The following is a 19,006-nucleotide window of genomic DNA, read 5'->3' as shown; positions in this document are numbered from 1 at the left end:
TACGTTTTTTTAATTACTTTACAACCATCGCAAGACTAAAGGTGCCCATACACTGCACAATTCTCGTACGAGAATCGCGGGAAATCCCGCAATCGTACGAGAATCGTGCAGTGTATGGAAGGCTTGCGACCGTTTCTAATGTACGGTCGCACGACTTTTGTATATCAAGCATGTTCGAAAACCAGCCGAGAATCGTACGATTTTCGGCTGGTTTTTAACATGATTGAGAGATCACTGCCGAACGGGCCGGTGTGCGCACGCGCACCCCCTCAGGGTGTAAAGTGTATGGCACCCTTATCACAGACCTATAATTCCAGCCTTATACTAGTCAAGTTGCAGCAGCTGGCCTCATTACTGTAGCATATTCTCAGCCACAGTGCATTGCAGCTACATCAACAAAGTCCATGTAGGTTTTATTAGAGTTCTCTAAGCCCCTGTGTTCCTGAGTCTGTCATTTAGAGTGCCTAGTATTTCACATGTAGTTTCAGTATGTGAAGGTGGTGTCATACATGTCCACTGACAACTGGGGATGTGCGTGGGCTTGGTACATTCGCCCAAGCCTACGCAAATTGGTCAGTTACACCCCCCCTTCTGGCCCAATCAGCTACGGCCGGGGCATTTTCTGCCGCTTAGTTATGTGGTTGGCACTGGGGTATGTAACTGACAGTTTTGCTTGGACGAACCCAGTTGGCACTAAGCCCATGCACAGTCCTAATCAACATGGTTCCACAAGCCCACTTTGAAAGACCTTCATTTCCAAGTCCTTTGTGAGATTAAATAAAGCAGAGGCACACACAGACTGAGCCTATAATCACACTTGTGCCGGTGTGACAGCATGCATGCACGTAGGTGCGTTTTTTGTGTATTATGTACAGAACAGCCTATTAATTTCAATGGGCTGCCTTATGCATGAAAATCAAGAAGTCCCTGCATCTTTTTTTCCAAACACAACACCACACCAAAACGCATTGTGCCATGCATTTTGGTGTGACATTTTAATTGATAGCAATAGACTTAAAATAGAAATCGAGATGTAACCAACATTTTTTAGTGCATGCCCTCTATATGTTTCAGTACCCAGCATTATGTTGTTCTTACAGTCACCTGCTGAAAATGGCCACCAATGGTTCTTGCTGCCTGCTCGCTGCATACCCAGTGAAACGTGGTGACAGTTGTATTGTGGCTGTCACTGTGTCACCAGAATGTTGGTCGCATGGGCTTGTGGGGCAGATTATTACATTCATAGGAGGTGACCACTTTAGTGGCATTGTCTTAACCAATCTACTTCCTCTCTGCCTACACCAAATACAGCCAGGCAACTGGAAGATGTACATATAAGATCCCTATTCCAGTGGTTTTCCCAAACAGGAGCCATTATACAGTAATTATTACAAAGAAATAACTGTCATTTCTATTTTTATTTTACTTTTTTGCATAAGCATACATTAATGTTTCATATAAGCTCCAAAGTCCTGCGCATGAAAACTAATTTTAAATTGTGTCAACTGTCAACCAGTGGTTTAATTGCTCAACATCAAGAGATTAACATTTCACATGTAGCTGAACCCTTTACAGTTGCCTCAGTTGTAGACAGATATTTGACCTATAATGTAGCTGTCAACAGAGGGTTAAAACTAGTGTTTTCAAGCTATTAAACTCTTAGCAGTTGATCCCTAAAAATATGATATAACCAATTTGTAATAAGGAAGACATGAGTGTGTCTGAAAGCCTATCTAATCATCTTTCCCTCCAATTCCCTAATCCAATAGATTTTCCCAGCATAGACTCACCTGGCAGGTAGCTGATGGTCACTGTGTGTGAGGTGATGCAGGTGATGACAGAAGAATGACAGCTAGCTGTCTGACAGAAATGTTGTAACAGGAAATATGTCTAAGTTCTGTCAACCACAGGTTTCAGGATGGACCCCACCCAGGGGAGAGGCAGGGGTACTGATAACTGGTAAAACTGTCAATACTGCTATATGCTGCTTTGAACTCAATGATTTGTTTTGCATAACTGTTTTATACTGTGACTTTATTAGAACTAAATTTATGGTCAGATGTATCCTTTCTGTCTTATTTTCTGTGTACGTGGAATGGTTCTGGGGGAATTTATGTGACATAGGAACCTACATTGTGACATAACCTACATTGTCACAGATACTGTGAAGGGAATTTATCAAAACTGGAGCAGACAAAATCTGGGGCAACTGTGCATGGCAGCCAATCAGCGCCTCTCTCTCATTTTCAAATCTTAACTGAACAAACTGAAGAGAGAAGCTGATTGGTTGCCATGCGCAGCTGCTCCAGATTTTGATAAATTCCCCTCTGTATGTTTTCAAAAGTAGACAGCACTGGAGAATGTCAAATATTTTCAATATACTTCCAAATAATCAATCCAGCAGATACTGCAAAGTGATCTTGAGGCATTGTTAGGGAACGTTTACACAGCCACCAAAAGACGCAGTTGGCACTAGTTTGCAATGCCTGCCAAGCAATTCACTCCCCCTCGAAATGCAGGGTCCAAAGAAGTATCCTGAGCTGCAGGATCAAAAGCAATGTCTAGTGCCTGTGTGAGAATATATTTTTAAAGGAAACCTGTATGTTAAAATGCATAAACTGGAGGGTGGCTACTTTTGTTCCCCCATGGTCCCTGTGTGTGTTGTAAAGTAGACACCGCTCCAAGCTCACTCCAGTGATGGACTATAATTTTAATACAAATTAGTAAACCAAACATGAGATTGTAGTCCATCACGGGAGTGAATTTGGAGCAGTGACTACTTTACAACACACACAGGGACCATGGGGAACAAAAGTAGCCACCCTCCAGAAGGAAGGACTGTGTCAGCACCAATTCAGAGATGATTTGAGGATCCACAACTGAATGATACACAAAGTTCCTTTATTTGTTTACAGGGTACTTGAATGCATTTTTAAGATTTAACTCCTGAGTTTAGTGTCATTTTAAGTAGAACTGGCATTTAGGGTCCTCGCCAGCTGGTACATGTTCCCATCCAGTTTAGCACACCCTTTTACCTCGCTCTCTGCAGCGTGCTCTGGAAGCTGTTGTGTTTCTGGGCATTCGATGAACATTTAGGGGTTGTGTCCTATGTCAAGCAGATTATGCACTGATGTATTCAAAATCTTATAGGCCCCTTTTTCAGGAAAGCTTCCACATCTTAAACCCCACTTTCCTAGTAATTCTCAATTTAAATTGACTGCACTATTGGTAGCTAAACCAACTTAAGCTAAGGCTTGGAGGAAGCCACTTATACAGCTCATGGAATTGCATAGACTCATTGCATTGCATAGACTCATTTTTTATTAATGAAAAACTTACTCATATTGTTTTGGATACTCATCAAACATTTCCAAAGGAATGGACCTCATGCATCTAATATGCTCATACCGGTTTTACTTCTCCATAGTTTTTTTCCATTTAAAGGAAACTTTGCAGGAACTCCAGTGTCTTCCTCAACTCTTTTCTCCCTCTCTTTCCCTTTCACCTCAGTGTATCCTCCATTTCTTTTTTCCTCTATCATCCTCTATTTCACTACCTATCTTTCTACTACCCTTTTTTTTCTTCCTCTTTACAAAGCTTTCATTGTAAGCCACTGCTCTTTCTTTCTATTTTCACTAGGTGAATACTCCAATTCTTATTATTATTTTTTTTTTTTAATTAAAGAATTGCATAAATATTAATATATAATAAAATATGCATTTCTTTAATATTTGCATTCAAGCCTGGAAAGCATTGCAATTGGGATCACCTCATTAAAGCGACAAAGCTCAGCCTTCTTCACATTCTCCCCCAGGCAGAGCTCGTACTAAGGGTGCGGAGTTTCAATTAGGAGAGATGAGGGGAAGTATTGGACTTCAAACTGCATTAAATCACCTCATACAGCATCCAGCCGTCCTCACTATGGGTAGAGCTACCCATATTCCCGCATCTACCTAGAGGGAGGACGGCTGGACGCCGTATGAGGTGATTTAATGCAGTTTGAAATCCAGCCGTCCTTCCCCCATCACTCCTAACTGAAACTCTGTACCTCAGTATGGAGCTCTGCCAGGGAGAGAATGTGCAGAAGCCTGAGCAATGCAGCTGTGATCGAGTGATCACCGTTGCAATGCTTTCCAGGCTTGAATGCAAATATGAAAGAAATGCATATTTTGATATATATTTTAAATTATGCATTTCTTTCATTTTTGCAAAAGGTGAACTTATCATTTAACAACTGATTTGAAAAACATTGAAATGTATAAACAATTCCCTGTTGCATATTTCTAATATATTTCTAATATAGGAATATAATTGCCTGTTCTATACATTTACACAGATCTCAGTAACTTCTTGTTTTCCTTAAAAAAATGTTTACTAACAATTTATGAAAGTGAAAATATTAGTAATTTAGATATTATACTGATCCAAAGGCGTTAATACCTTTTCAGTCACTGACATGGATCATGATCATGGAACAAGGAAGGCATACCAGGTATACCAAAGTACTGACATTGCGCTGACTTCACTAGCTGCATATGTTGGATACCGGAATCTGAGCTCTGTGGTTCCATCAGCTGACCCCTACGTCACTACAGGACCCAGTGGTGACAGACTTTGGCAGAAGGAACCGCAGCAAGCTCCAGTGGACCAGGCATCTGACCCACCGATAACTCTGTTGGTAGCAAAAGATGTTTCAGCAAGTGTATCTATTCAAGAGAGCAGAGTGGCAGCATGGGTGACCGGTCGAGTAAAGCTGGCTATAGACAGCTGGAATTTTGGCTGACTTCTGCTGACTCGGCCAAAATTTGAGCTGTCGGTGGCCCTGCCGAAACCACGTGGCTAACAAAAGTCAATTTTTAAATCAAACTTTGTCAAAGGAGTGTGATGCAAAATTGTTGAATAATCAATGACGGAAGCCAATTAGCTGCAGTCATTGTTCAGGTATTTTGACAGCAGTAGGTGTCAGCTGCCGGTACAGTAAAGCCTGGCAGGGGATTATGGTCTACCCATTCTCTATGGCATGCATGAAGGAATCTGTCAGATATCTTTCATTCAACCCACAGGCTGAACAAAAGAAATCTTTGCATGTACGGCCAACTTAAGTATTAATTATTTTCCTTTTCTCTTTTCATTTTTTTTAAGCACAGTGACAGAGTTGCTTTTTACATTAAACTATACTGTATATCTGATGCTAGGTCTTTTGAAAGTGAATCTAAAGCCAAAGGTTTTTTCTTTTTTTAGTTTTGGATAGAGGGGTTGCTGTCTGTATTCCCTCTGGGGATATTCACACTCTGTTTGTCCTACTAGTTATTGTCTCGGGGACTTAAAAGGATAATCTTAAATTTTCTGGTCTCATTAGAATAGAGGGGAAACTTTCCATTGGGGACACTTGTTTATCTGTCTACATGGGGATTTCCTTTACATTGGAAAGAGTTCCTCTGCCTTCTTTTTGTGTTTATAGGACAAGAAGTAAAGGAAAGTCCCTACAACCATCCCCTGCTCTACTAATTTAAAAAAAGAAAGGTTTAGCTTTTAAATTCATGATGGCTAAATAATGCGTAAGTGTGACACGTACAATTATTTATTACCTCTCGCAGACATTACAGTACTTCCCCGGACAATCAATTTGTCTGCTTTTCTTTCCAGAACGTCACTATTTTTGTTCAGGCATTATGCAGGGTCAGCATCTTCTTCCAGGACTGAGATACTGGCTTGGAGATGACACCGTCCTAGGGTCTGTGCAGCTAATGGTTGAGTTCACAAAGGTCTGACATAGATCAGTCCCCTGCTTAAGTCTCTCACCTTGTGACTTACTACAGAATGTTACAATGTTGCAGTCTGATCATGGGGGAAGAAGAGTCAAATTTTTCCTCCAGCTTGTAGCTGACTGCCCAGATAGCAAGAAATTGTGCTGCAAGTTTGAAAATGACTTGCTAAACTATTGCAGACTTGCCAAGCTTCACAATTTTGTTGCACAATTACAGCAAGTCTGCATTGCAAGTCTCCAGACGAGCGAGCTTGCAGAGCTCTTGCTAAGACCTGCAGGACTCTTGCTGTAGACTTGCCAAGCAAATTTGCTACAAATTCAAAAAGTGTCAACTAGAACTTGTGCTGCGAGTGTTCTGCAAGTCTACAACTTGCCAGGAATATGTGCAGCAAGTTAACAAAATTACAATTTCACCCCATCCCAAGTTTGTAGCAAGTTATCCTTATCCTAGAGTTGTTTTAAAAAAAATAAGACTGTTGGAATATATCTTGACATGCCAGGAATTTATTAATTCTATATCCACTTTAAAGTGACACTAAACTCAGGAGTAAAGTCTTAAAAATGCATTCAAGCACCCTAACTATTAACAATGTAGCCCCCATCCCCCTAAGGAGCCACTGGAATAACCGGGTCATCACTACTCTGTCTAGGGGTTTTGGTCTTCAGCTGCTCCATTAGCATTTAACTGCCCTCTTCTAGTGCCTACAAAGGTGATGTCCACTCCAGTATTGCAATGCTAAATAACTCTTAATAAACTTCTTCATACTGGTGAGAGAGGATATAGGCATCCTAGACATCCAGAGTGTAACAGACATAGACTCCAGACTCACTAGACCTTTATTAGCATCTCAGTGTAGGTCCATATTTTGACGATAATGGGGTTTGAGTCTATTAATATTAAATATAGCATTCTCTTATCCTTTGCCAGGTCCCTCCACATTCCACAGAACAGAGATCTGCTTATCTGGCCTGTGATCTTTATTGCCCCCCCAGCACAAGTGAGAGTCCCAGAAAACCCTCTAAACCTTTTATGGCGGCCCTAATTAAAGGTATGCAACCAGGCATTCATCTACCAGTCGACAAGTTGATAAACACAAGCAGGTCTGGTAGAATTAATGACCCAGGTGACCCAGCATTCACCCACAAGTCATACACCTGAGTTACAATATCAGCTCCATTTCATAATTTGGAATTGGGTGGTGATAGTGTAAAATAAATGCTCGTCCCTCCTGCTCTCCCTCCCCAGCCCTGCCCTAGTGGCCGGCTACTTGACACACCCTAGAGGGAAGACAAGAAGATGCTGCCGAGGCAGCTAGAGAGGCTCTTGTTTTGATACATCAAGAAAGGAACTCCAACAACATCAAGAAGTCTTAACACACCGCAGAAGAGTTCCCCTTTAAAATCTGGACGTCATCTGTGTAAGTTTGCTTGAAGGAGAGCCCTTCAGACTTCTCTTTTGTTTATTGAAATCTGAACTCTGTCAGAACTCCTAAAACCAGGACTGTTAAGTATTCTATTTTTATTCCCTTTTATTTTAATGTTGTATATATATTTTGCCTTTTTTGATTCATTTCTTTTTCTGTATATTTTCTGCACCATTTCTTTTATTAAAGGACAACATTAAAATCCTTAAGCTTATCTCTACGCTCTAAATACGAACTTAAAGTATCCTTGCCTCTGTGAAGAGAGGTACTGTATAGTGAATCCTGTCATATTCCTGTCTGAGAGGACAGCGGCATCATAGGCATTGTTTAAGTGTTTTAAATTGTCACAGCACTTGCTGGGCACAGTCTATGTTTCCGTTAAAAAACACATGGTGGCAGCCAACGTTTGGTGTGCAAAGGGTTAACTGCGGAGTTAACCAACCCTGGTGACGATCGCTCTCAGTCTGCTGGCCTGAGATTGTTGTCCCGCGAGCTGGGAAATCTCTGTGCAGGGTGAGGCTGAGAGTGGTATCGCCATGTCCTTGTGACGCCACGCTCGGTTCAAAACTGCGTATAGTCACGTGTGATTGACATACAGCAGGTTTGGGCTGGGTGTATGTCACACATATGTGGTACAGTGAAGGGTAATTGAAGTAACAGATGAGCAGAGGATGAGCACAGATCCACAGCAGGAGAGACACCAGCCATGCTCCTGAGGTCCTCTAGATTCTGAGTACCTTCAGCAGCCATCCATCTTCCTGGTTCTCCTCCTCTAGCAACAGCACAGGCCTCCTCCATAATTGAGGCTCAGGGAAACACTTCCCACACACCAGCCTCTGCCCACCCTCAGGCCTAGCCTGGGGGGGGGGTGACTGGGGACAACACACAGTCCAGTGCTAATCCATGGCTGGTCCCCACTAGTCTGAGCACATGGCAATTCCCTCCAGTATATGTACCCTATCCCAGCATGCACCACTGGTTGAGTGAAACCCAATGATTGGCTGCTGCACTGTACATACACTTACAATGTCTCTCATTGGCTGTCCCACAATACAACAGAGTCACACTCCATCCAGTGGGGTACAGTCATTACCAGACACCTTCCTCAAATCATCTCTGAATTGGTGCTGACACTGTCCTTCCTTCTACTTTTGTTCCCCGTGGTACCTGTGTGTGTTCTAAAGCAGCCACTGCTCCAAGATCACTCCTGTGATGGACTTCACTCTCAATACAAATCAGTAAACCAAACATGAGATTGTAGTCCAACACAGGAGTGAGCTTTAGAACACACACAGGGACCATGGGGAACAAAAGTAGCCAACCTCCAGAAGTAAGGACAATGTCAGCACCAATTCAGAGATGATTTGAGGATCTAAAGCCGAGTGATACACAAATAAGAAACATTTTTGTTAATAGTAAGCCCTCGTTCACACCTGAATGCTCGACGAACGCTCTACAAAACGCTCAAAAATATAAATCCCATTGTATTCAATGGTCTCGTTCCCACCTTGGCGTATTTCCGCCCGTCCCTAACGCGCTACAAAACGGCCCACGCCTGAAAAGGTACATGTACTACTTTGGGCCGGTTTGTTGCGCGTTTCCATTGGGATACAGCCAAGTAGCCTTCGGAAACGTGCGACGGTCGCACGACTTTTTTACCGCGAATCGCGCAACAGACGTGCATATGCAATACGCCTAGGTGTGAACGAGACCTTATGGTACTTGAATGCATTTTAAGGCCTCATTCACACTGCCGCGCGTATACGTGCGTATTGTACCATATGCAACATATGCAAATAAATGGCTCTATACACATAGCCGCGTATAGAGCCGTATATTTGCGTAGCGTATATATGCGCAAAAACAGAATGGAACAGAGATGCGTCCGGGCAGCGTATTTCCGGCTGCGTATTTACGCGCACATACGCGTGTCTATGCGTATATACGCGCGTATATGCGTACAGCACATTAAAAATTCCATTACGAGTGATGCATTCTGAGATTGCATATAGTGCACGCATATACGCATATACGCTCGTGTATATACGCGCATAGATGCGTATATACGCAATATACAATTTTGCTTGCGTTGTGTGTGAATAAGACCTTAAGGTTTAACTCCTGAGTTAAGTGTCACTTTATGATTTCAATCCTGAGTTTAAGCTTTTAAAGATGTAACAAGTATGGTGCTCTCTATTGCCCTATTTTCTACAAGATAGTATCAGCAGGGGACTTCCATCACTGAGATTAGAGGTCACAAGATAAACAACATGTTTTAGTTTCTTGTGAGCATCGCACCCACGTAGATGTTCTCCCCCCGCCGTAATTTTGCTGTCTCATGACAACTTTTTTAACTATGTTGAAATATTACTGATGCACAGCTGTACCAGGGCAATACTGTCTCTTTGTCAAGTCACTTTCTTCAGGGACAACTTTCATCTAAAGAGGATGTCTTCCCTGCTTTATACATAACGTACTTTCATTTTGCATTAACTGAATTATGGTCTCAGTTAAATTTATTTGACAGATATACCCCTCTTTCACTGGTCCCACACATTTAATTAAAGCAACTCTGTCAACCCTGTATTCCTCTATGCCAGCATCTATCAACTTTTTTTCAGTCACAGCACCCTTTAAGAGTATGCAAAATCTTGATGAACCCCAGTATAAAATGTAAAAAAACGTGAATGTAAGCGATGACTGTGGCCCCTCCATAATGCCTACCAGACCCTTATCCTTGAGAGGGGTCTGGTATGGATTTTAAAGGGGGACCCCACACAAAAACACCCAAAAAAGGGTTCCCCTTCACATCAGAGGCCCCCCTTTTACATCAGAATTCTGCCCTTTACATCAAGAGCACTCTTCACATCAGAGCCCCTCCTTCAAATCAGAATCTCCCCTGTACATCAGAGCCCCCCTTTCTTATCAGAGTTCACCCTTTCACATCAGAGTTCCCCTTTTCACATCAAAGTTCCTCCTTAACATCAGAAACCTACCTGCACCATGGAAAAGTCTGACATTGTGTAAAATTTTCAAGTCACCCCAGGTGAGTAAGGTAAGCTCTATTCTATATCTCATAGAAAAGACAGCTTTTATTAATTACCTGTCCCATCCCCGGAATCCCTTTAGATGTGCCTGCAACCAGTCAACCAATCAGGAGATTGCACAGCTAAAGCCTGCAGCACCCAGCGGCCGGCAGGAAAAAGCAGACACATTTAAGGGATCCCATGTTTCATATAATTCTTTTAAACATATATATGAGAAATCTGTGATGGTTACAGGACCCTGCCATCCTCTCCTGCTGAACTTGGAACTTGGTATGACAGTACCTGGCAATAGCCCACGATATACTGAGCTTTGGGTTACGGGTTAGTACATGTCCTCCCATGACCCTAAAGAGAACTATAGGGAAAAACACTTACCCATAGTTCTCTTTTAAGTGAAAAAAATAAAATTGATTAAAAAATTTAAATAAACACAAATTAAAACAAAAATAAGAAATAATAATTAAAATAAAAAGGTGATTAAAAAGTAAAAAATAATAAGAAAAAAATGATAAAAAGTAAAAAATAATACAATAAAAAGATTATAACAAATAAAAAAAGTAAAAGATAAGATAAAAATTTTAAAAAGCAAAAAAATTTATAAAAATAGTAAAAATAAAATAAAGAACAAAACAAAAGAATTAAAACTAACCCTGCCGCCCCCAACCATCTGTTTGCCATTCTCCATTGAGGGGGGTAGTTTGGTGGGTAGGGGGCGCTTTAAGGAACCTGGTCTTGGGGAGAGAGTAAATCCGGCCCTGGTCACAGTGTTCAGGATCAAAGATCACAGGTCACAGCCTATACGCAGGACTCGGGTTCAAAAAGTCCACCTGGGGACAATGTCCGTGGTGGGCGCCCATGCACATGCTGTTATTTTCATACACAGTTACCCATCTGACTAGGCTTCTATGCACAGAAACATCCAACGGGAGGCACAGTGTTCTTGACATAGATAGGTAAAAGGTGTATTGTCTCTCCAACTTTGAAAGAAGTTGACTATTGTAGCGCCTTCTCTGAGGCTGTCAGTGAACATATTAGTACCCTTCATTCCATTTCAGAATAGCCTGCATGACTCATATACCTCTCTTATGCCATTAAATGCTTCTACTCTCTGCCAGTCCATACAGTGGCTGTTAATTACATAAAGAATATAAACTTTCTAACTCTCCCCTACAAATCTGCCCATTTTGTAAATTTCTGTGTAAATGTCCCCTTGCCAATCCAGCTTCTATAACTGCCCATCTTCTCTATGGATCAAAAACGTAGCTTTTCTGGCAATATCTGTTATTCAGTTCTGTAAACGGCAGATGAAGTTCAATTTCGATAAATGCAAAGTAATGCATTTTGGAGTTAAAAATAGGCAAATGGGCTATACAATTATGGGTATGCCACTGGGGAAGTCAGTAATGGAGAAAGATTTGGGGGTCATTGTAGCCCACAGATTGAAGAATAGCTTGCCGTGCCGGGCTGCTGTAAGCAAAGCAAGTAGAGTCCTGTCTTGTTTTAAGAAGGATGCTGCAGTGCCGTCCGTCCGTTTTTTTACTACGGGCGGACGGCAAGAGGTTAAGGGGAGACATGATTTTCTTGTATAAAATGTTCAGACTAGAGGCCACCACCAAAAATTGGTGGAGAAAAAATGTCAGCACACAGGGCGCAAGGGGTTCTTCTCAGTTAGAGCGGTTAAGGTCTGGAACTCACTGCCACAGGCGGTGATTTCAGCAAAGAGTGTGGAATCATTCAAGAAACTCTTGGACGATTTCTTTGGAGACTATAACATACAGGGGTACAGGTACTGCAAAGAGCAAAATCACACATGGACTCATACACACGCACACACCTGCTCAAACATAAATGCATACACGCAGTAGGTTGGACTTGATGGACTTATGTCTTTATTCAACCTCAAATACTATGTAACTATGTAAACAATAGGAAATTTACAACAGGTGCTAAGGAAATAGAGATAAATATGTGAAAAGGAGCAAATTAGCTCCACCTGCTGGCTGGATAGAAGACTACATACTAAGACTACATACTATGCATAAGCAATATTTTAGATCTACCTGACCACCTAAAAGTAAAAATGTTTTTACAATTTTTTTTTTTAGTTCTGCCTATAATAAATTAAGACAAAACATACAACTGCTTTTTCCTTCTTCACTTGACGAGATGCACACTGTCACCTTATATATGCATTTACTCATTGTGTTACTGTTAATTTCTACCTGTTATCCCTATAGACTGTAAACTCATATGGGCAGGTCTCTCTCCCCTATTGCATCTCATTACTACTGTATATGTTTTTACTTGTCAACTCTATTGCTCACCTGTACCACCCTAAGTTTGCACAACAACGCATAAGATGATGTAGCCATATAAATCATAAATAATAGCAATAATAACAAGATATAATCTAAAAGCTAAACAAAAATGTTGTCTTACTTAGTTGTCAGGGTCCAGAAAGCCCTCAGCAAATCCTGTCACACTGTGAAGGTGCCCGGATGACATTGATGTATGTAGAACTAAGTAGAAATGCGTTCATCTGGTGCTGCTTCTTACTTAACTTTTATGTATTGTTTTTCTTTTTTCTGTTGAATGCTGGTAACTGTGGTGGGAGGGAAGACAAACATATGATAAATTATTGCTAAAGCTCTTTAAAAAGAGGAACGTAGTACCTTCCTCAGCTGTCTCTATAAGACAAATAGTCTATAATTAGTATGCAATACACTTATTTAAGGGATTGTTTATCCCATAATGTAGTTTGCCTGCATTAAAGGAATATTTTACAGAAGTGATAGTGAACAGCTCTTCACATTTTGTAATCACACCTTGCCTTTTTTTCGAAATGTTTAGCCAATTATTTATTGAAATTATTTATTTCCACTATTTAAACAATAGTGGAAAATCGCGCACAGAGGGATGTCATTCCATCCCTACACTGCTCCCTGACTATTCTTCATCCCCAGTGCTCCCTGAGTATACTCCATCCCCAGTGAACTGCCTTATCACAGGTCGGTCTGTGAGCTGGCCCCTTTTACACATACACTTCTTTCCGAAGGACATTGCCCGACTCTGCCTTATCACCGAGGACATCACAGACCTTGGCCAGAGGCGCTTCTCCCCGCCAGAGCAGACCATCCACCCGCTCTAACATCTCGGTACCAGCCCACCCCCAGCGTGAGAACAGCCTTAAGGATTCCTGTTTGACACACTGACTCCTACCTCCAAGCATCAACTACCAGGGGAACTGTGACAGGAGAATGGGTATAGAAGGATGAGCTCAGGAGAGGACCGGACAGGCGCTTCAGTGATAATTTAACAGCCCCTGTTCCAAGACTACTGCTGTGAGTGCATATGATTCTCGTTTCATTTTTTACAGGTTGTTCTTGGGTTTTACACATGATCAGCTTGCTGGTCTTCTTTATTTCTCCCTCCCACTTGTTGCCAGCCACAGCCTCCTTCACACCACCTGCTCCACACATCCAGTCAGGGATACTTTCAGCAGCCAACAGGAAAATTGATGCTGTTTATTCAGAGTCCATCCTTTCATGAGCAGCTCGCCCTCTGCTCCACTTGTGAGTGCGACTTTGTTATTTATTGCTTCTTAATTTATCCATCCAGATAATGCACTAGGTTGTGGCACTTCCTTTCTGCTTTATGTTTTTTTGTGGTTCTGCAGGTCTCCTCTACCTCCCATACTGGGAGCAGCACACCTAGCATCGTCATTCACTTCCCAGCTTCTTCACATGTATATTGCTGGCATAGGTTTTTTAAAAATACCTCTGCAAAGGTGGAATTGGGCTTTAGGTGTATATATTTACCATAAAAAGGAAGAATATTGAAATGACTCCATTGACTGTATTTAAGCACTTTAGGTAGGCTGCATGTTGAACAAGAGCGAAAACGATAAGATTTTAATAAAAGAGATCAACTTTATGGTGTATTTATTTCACAGAAAAAAGACCGCATATATTGTATATTGTACTGGCTCATACACAGTAATTAAAAGAAATACTTTTTTGAAATTTTGAACAGGAGAGACCAGGTAGCTTTTAAAAATTGGCACTGAAGTGCATTGTTTTACCGAAAAATTCAGCAAAATATTTTACTGATTCCATGCACAATAAGTAAGCACTTTTACTAGGCTGCAGTTAAATGGGGAGAGACCGGGCAGGTTTTAATGAAGAAATCACAGTTAAGAATAGACTCATTCAGAGAGACATTATATGTAGCACATTGACAGTGCTTGATCACAAGAATACACCATAAACTTTAAGGTGCAATGCAGGAATGACCCTGCAGAAGGAATTACACAATTTGCAGCTGAAGACCAGCTGTGAAAACATTATGTGTGGCACCTTGAAAGTGCCTAGTCACCATAATATACTGCAAACTTTGAGGCATAACACAGAATTGACCCTTCAAAAACAATTACCCAATATGCAGCTGAGGTCCAGCTGCAGAAACATTATGTGTGCCTCCTTGACAGTGCCTGATTACCAGAATACACTGCAAACCTTGAGGTGCAATGCAGGATTGACCCTTCAGAAAAAAAGAACCACTTTGCAACTGGGCACCAACTATGGAAAAATTATGTGTGGAAACGTTGCGGTGCTGGAGCCCCAGTATAGAGGCAGCAAAAGATGGTAATGCTGGCAGGCCAGCAGTGATGGCAAGAGATGGTTATGATATCAGGCCAGGAGTGGCAGAAGCTGGTAATGGTGGCAGGATCCTGTAATGGTGACAGGAGATGGTAATGGAAGCAGGCAAGCACCAGTGGCAGGCATTGATAGTTTTGTAAGGTATAATGATGTGGGGCCAGCCCCCAAGAAAACATTTATTCTTTAGCATCAGCTGCAGGTAATTTTACACATGCTGATCCAGAACTGGTTCTTTTTGATTAAAGTGAGTCAACTATGTGAAGGGACAGCACATTGGCTGCAGGGCAAGCCAGAAAAAACATATAAACAGCGCTCTCGGATGGGCAAAGAGTTGGCTTAGAGGCGTGTATGCAGCCCTGGAAAACAGGAGGAGAACCTGTGAATGCAAATGTTCAAGAAACCAAGAAAGGGCGCAGAGAACACTGGCTAGCTAACGAAGTTGTAATGAAGACTAAAGGTGGTGGCACTTACGCGTGATTGCCAGGATCTGGAGATGGACGGCTGGTATGGAGGATCGGGGCACTCGTGGTGTGGTTCCGACTGTAGTCGATGTGCTGATCCGAGAGGTACATCCACAGGAGAGTGTAGACAAGAAGAGGGGACTTCGCCCGAAGTGCCGTTGGGGGTCTGTGCGGTGTGGAGGAGAGGCAGGGAGATTGCAGTGGTGTCGGCAATGGACAGCGGGCAATGGACAGGGCTGTAGCAACCACAGCTGTATGTGTCAGCGGGCGGTCACTGTCAGGTCTGCTGGGGACAGTGTGCGGAAGCAGCTACCAGATGCCGAAAGTCGAATCAAATGGCGAGTTGGAGAGGGATCAAATCGGACAGGAGCCGGGCATTGGATAGGGCTGTGGCAGCCGTGGCTGTGTGTGTCAGCGAGCGGTCGCTGTCAGGTCTGCTGGGGACGGTGTACGGAAGCAGCTGTCAGATGCCGAAGATCGAGTTGATGGTGAGATGGAGAGGGATCAAAGCGGAAAAGAGCGACGCGTTTCGAGGTATTGCCTCTTTTACCCGAGCTTGAAAAAGAGGCAATACCTCGAAGAGGCAATACCACTCTCCTGTGGATGTACCTCTCGGATCAGCACATCGACTACAGTCGGAACCACACCACGAGTGCCCCGATCCTCCATACCGGCCGTCCATCTCCAGATCCTGGCAATCACGCGTAAGTGCCACCACCTTTAGTCTTCATTACAACTCCCTCCGCCGCCACTTACAGAGTACAGAGCCGCTACAGATGCGGCTCTGTACTCAGCGGCCACTCGCTGTATGTGTATATACACTGTATGTGTATATGTACTATTGCTGGGATTTGTTGTACTCCTCTATAGCTGGTAGTATTCTGCATTGCGCTGTATAGAGGACTACAAATCCCAGCAATAATATATTATACAGCGCAATGCAGAATACTACCAGCTATGGAGGACTACAACAAATGTCAACAATAGTACGTTATACAGTGCCAGCTATAATGTACTATTGCTGGAGGTATTCTGCATTGAGCTGTATTATGTATTGCTGGGATTTGTAGTCCTCTATACCCGGTGCCATTCTGCATTGATTGCTGTATAATTTTACACTTTCCATTTCACTATATTGCACACCACAGTTTTTTTGTTTTTTTCTTCCACCACTCCAAGCTTGCTCCTGTGATGGACTACAATCTCAATACAAACTAGTAGTCCATCACTGGAGCCATTTTTTTATCCCGATTAACCGGTTAATTGAACTTAATAATCGGCTAACTAATCGATTTTGAAAATAATCATTAGCTGCAGCTCTAGATAAACGGTCACCCAACACCAGGGAGCCCCCACTAACCACCAGGGAGCCCCCCACTAACCAACACGGTCGCCCAACACCAGGGAGCCCCCACTAACCAGCAGGTAGCCCCCCACTAACCACCAGGGAGCCCCAACTACCCACCTGGGAGTTACCACAGAGCCACCACTGATTATTAGGGAGCCCCCACAGATCCCGCACTGACCAGCAGAGAGCCCGCACTCACCACCTACAGCAGTCGTATACGCGCACAGCACTGACGAGGCATCCCTCCACTACCAGTGTTCTATAATTTTCCTCAACCGATAAATTTCTCTACCGCGTCACTTCCAGGCGTGCATGTCATGAAGAAAGGGGGTCATGAAAACAGCTGATTCGGATGACTCGGCCCCACTGGAAGTGACACAGTCGAGAAAATGTATAGGATTGAGAAAAATTATAGAACACTGACTTTGACACTGTCCGACCCCTCCCACTAACCTCCCACAGCTCACAGACCAGAAGCATGGACAGCCAGCGGCGGCCTACAGTGGGTGAGAGTGCCTAAGTAGTGGACATGGAGAGGAATAAGGCCAGAACCATGTAGGGAGCCCAGTGGGAGGAGAGCACCATCCCCTAGCCAGTCACCCCTTTCATGGACTTACTAGGAGTCCTCACATCACCCGACCATTCACACTACCGTTACATGGATGGCAAAAGTGGCAGACGGGCGGGGAGAATGCGGGGAAGAGGCAGAGCGGGAGGGGGGCCAAGTTGCTGCTCCATTTGCCTCTGGGTTGTACTTGCCCCCTGGGCTAAAAGTTGCCAGTCAGCCCCTGCAAGAATGTATTGCTCTTCTGCGGTAAATCAATTCACAAATGCATTTCAGCTATTCACTTCGCTGTTTCTGTGGAGCTTTAAAGCAACGTGTCAGTTCTGTTAATGTCTTAATAGTGAAATGTAATACAAAATGTATTTTGGGTGTGGCAGTTTTGAATATTTTATACATCTAGCAGTTTAGCACATCAGGTCATCAGCACATTGCATAATTTTCCTATATAAAAACTGCACCATTTTCTTCAATGGTTAAGTGTAAATGATGTGGTTATATGCTGTGAACTTTGATAGGGTACCCAAAACTACCACTGTCAATTCCAAACTGTGGATGCACATCCTAGGACACCTCAAAACCAAACTTTAAAAACAAATGATTTTTACTACTTATATATGAACAACCTCTTAATCAGCTCTATGAACAACCACTTAATCTGTTCTACAAGATTGTGATCCTGCACTATATTTAACTGATTTACTAGGTGCTAGGGGGTATTGAAAATGTAACTCTTTCGTAGAAGAAAGAGGGACACAAAATAAAATAGTAATACTACTTACAAAATATATGTAATAGCAGTTGAAGATTTATAACCAGGCTGAATAATATGGCATCAAGAATTATTAACAGAAAGATCACTTGTTAGATGTTAGAGCAGTTGAAGCTCGGGTTGGTGTTTTCCTGCAGGTCCTGTCATTAAGATGAAATTAGATGTTTCATACTTTCCATTGTTTGACAAGGGAAGTTCTCAGTTTGACTGGCTTGTAGCTGTCGTGCCTCACACTCTATGACCACTTTTTTTTGCCCTTGGCTACTTGGTATCTAGTTATTTTTATGTCTCTATTCCATTGACTCCAACATTTTTTTTGTACCAGTATCTTCCTGGGATAAGGCATACATAGATGTGTCTATACAAAACACACACAGACACAGACATGCAGTGTAATAAGAGGCACAAGTGTTGGGTAGCAATATTAAGCAAGAAGCAATTTATGCATTTGTAATGAAAAATTATGAGCGTCCCACATACATATAGCCAAGGTTCATTGTTCCTTCAAACAGTTATTTACAGCTCCCCTCCCCCCTCTCAGCATCTTCCCAGAGTTTTACACTCACCTGTCTACACTCCTGTAAGGTCCATGCTGTGCAGCACATGGGGAATCACACAGCTGTTGCTTCAAACTTTCCCAACTGGCTGGCAATCCAACACACTCACAAATTAAATGTATTCCTATGGGGAGGCTATCTATGATGTATACCAGTGATATATGTCCTTTCCATAGGAATGAATGGGTACTGTGCTGGCTAAAGGAATTTGTGTATATGCTGTGCCGCGTAGGTGCACGGTAGCGGAAGGAGGATAAATGATAACATTGGAAAACAATTTAAAATTCTACATAGAAACAAGTATTTAAAGCAACCCTCACTGATACGATTATATCTCTTACAAGTACATCTTAAAGCATTAAAAAAGTTATATAGTTCTTATTAAATCAGTTTTAGTGATTTGTGTTGCT

Source organism: Nanorana parkeri, unplaced genomic scaffold (assembly GCF_000935625.1).
Source record: "Nanorana parkeri isolate BGI_ZX_2015 unplaced genomic scaffold, ASM93562v1 scaffold537, whole genome shotgun sequence".
Classification (NCBI taxonomy): Eukaryota; Metazoa; Chordata; class Amphibia; order Anura; family Dicroglossidae; genus Nanorana; species Nanorana parkeri.
Note: the sequence above shows the minus strand (reverse complement) of the source record.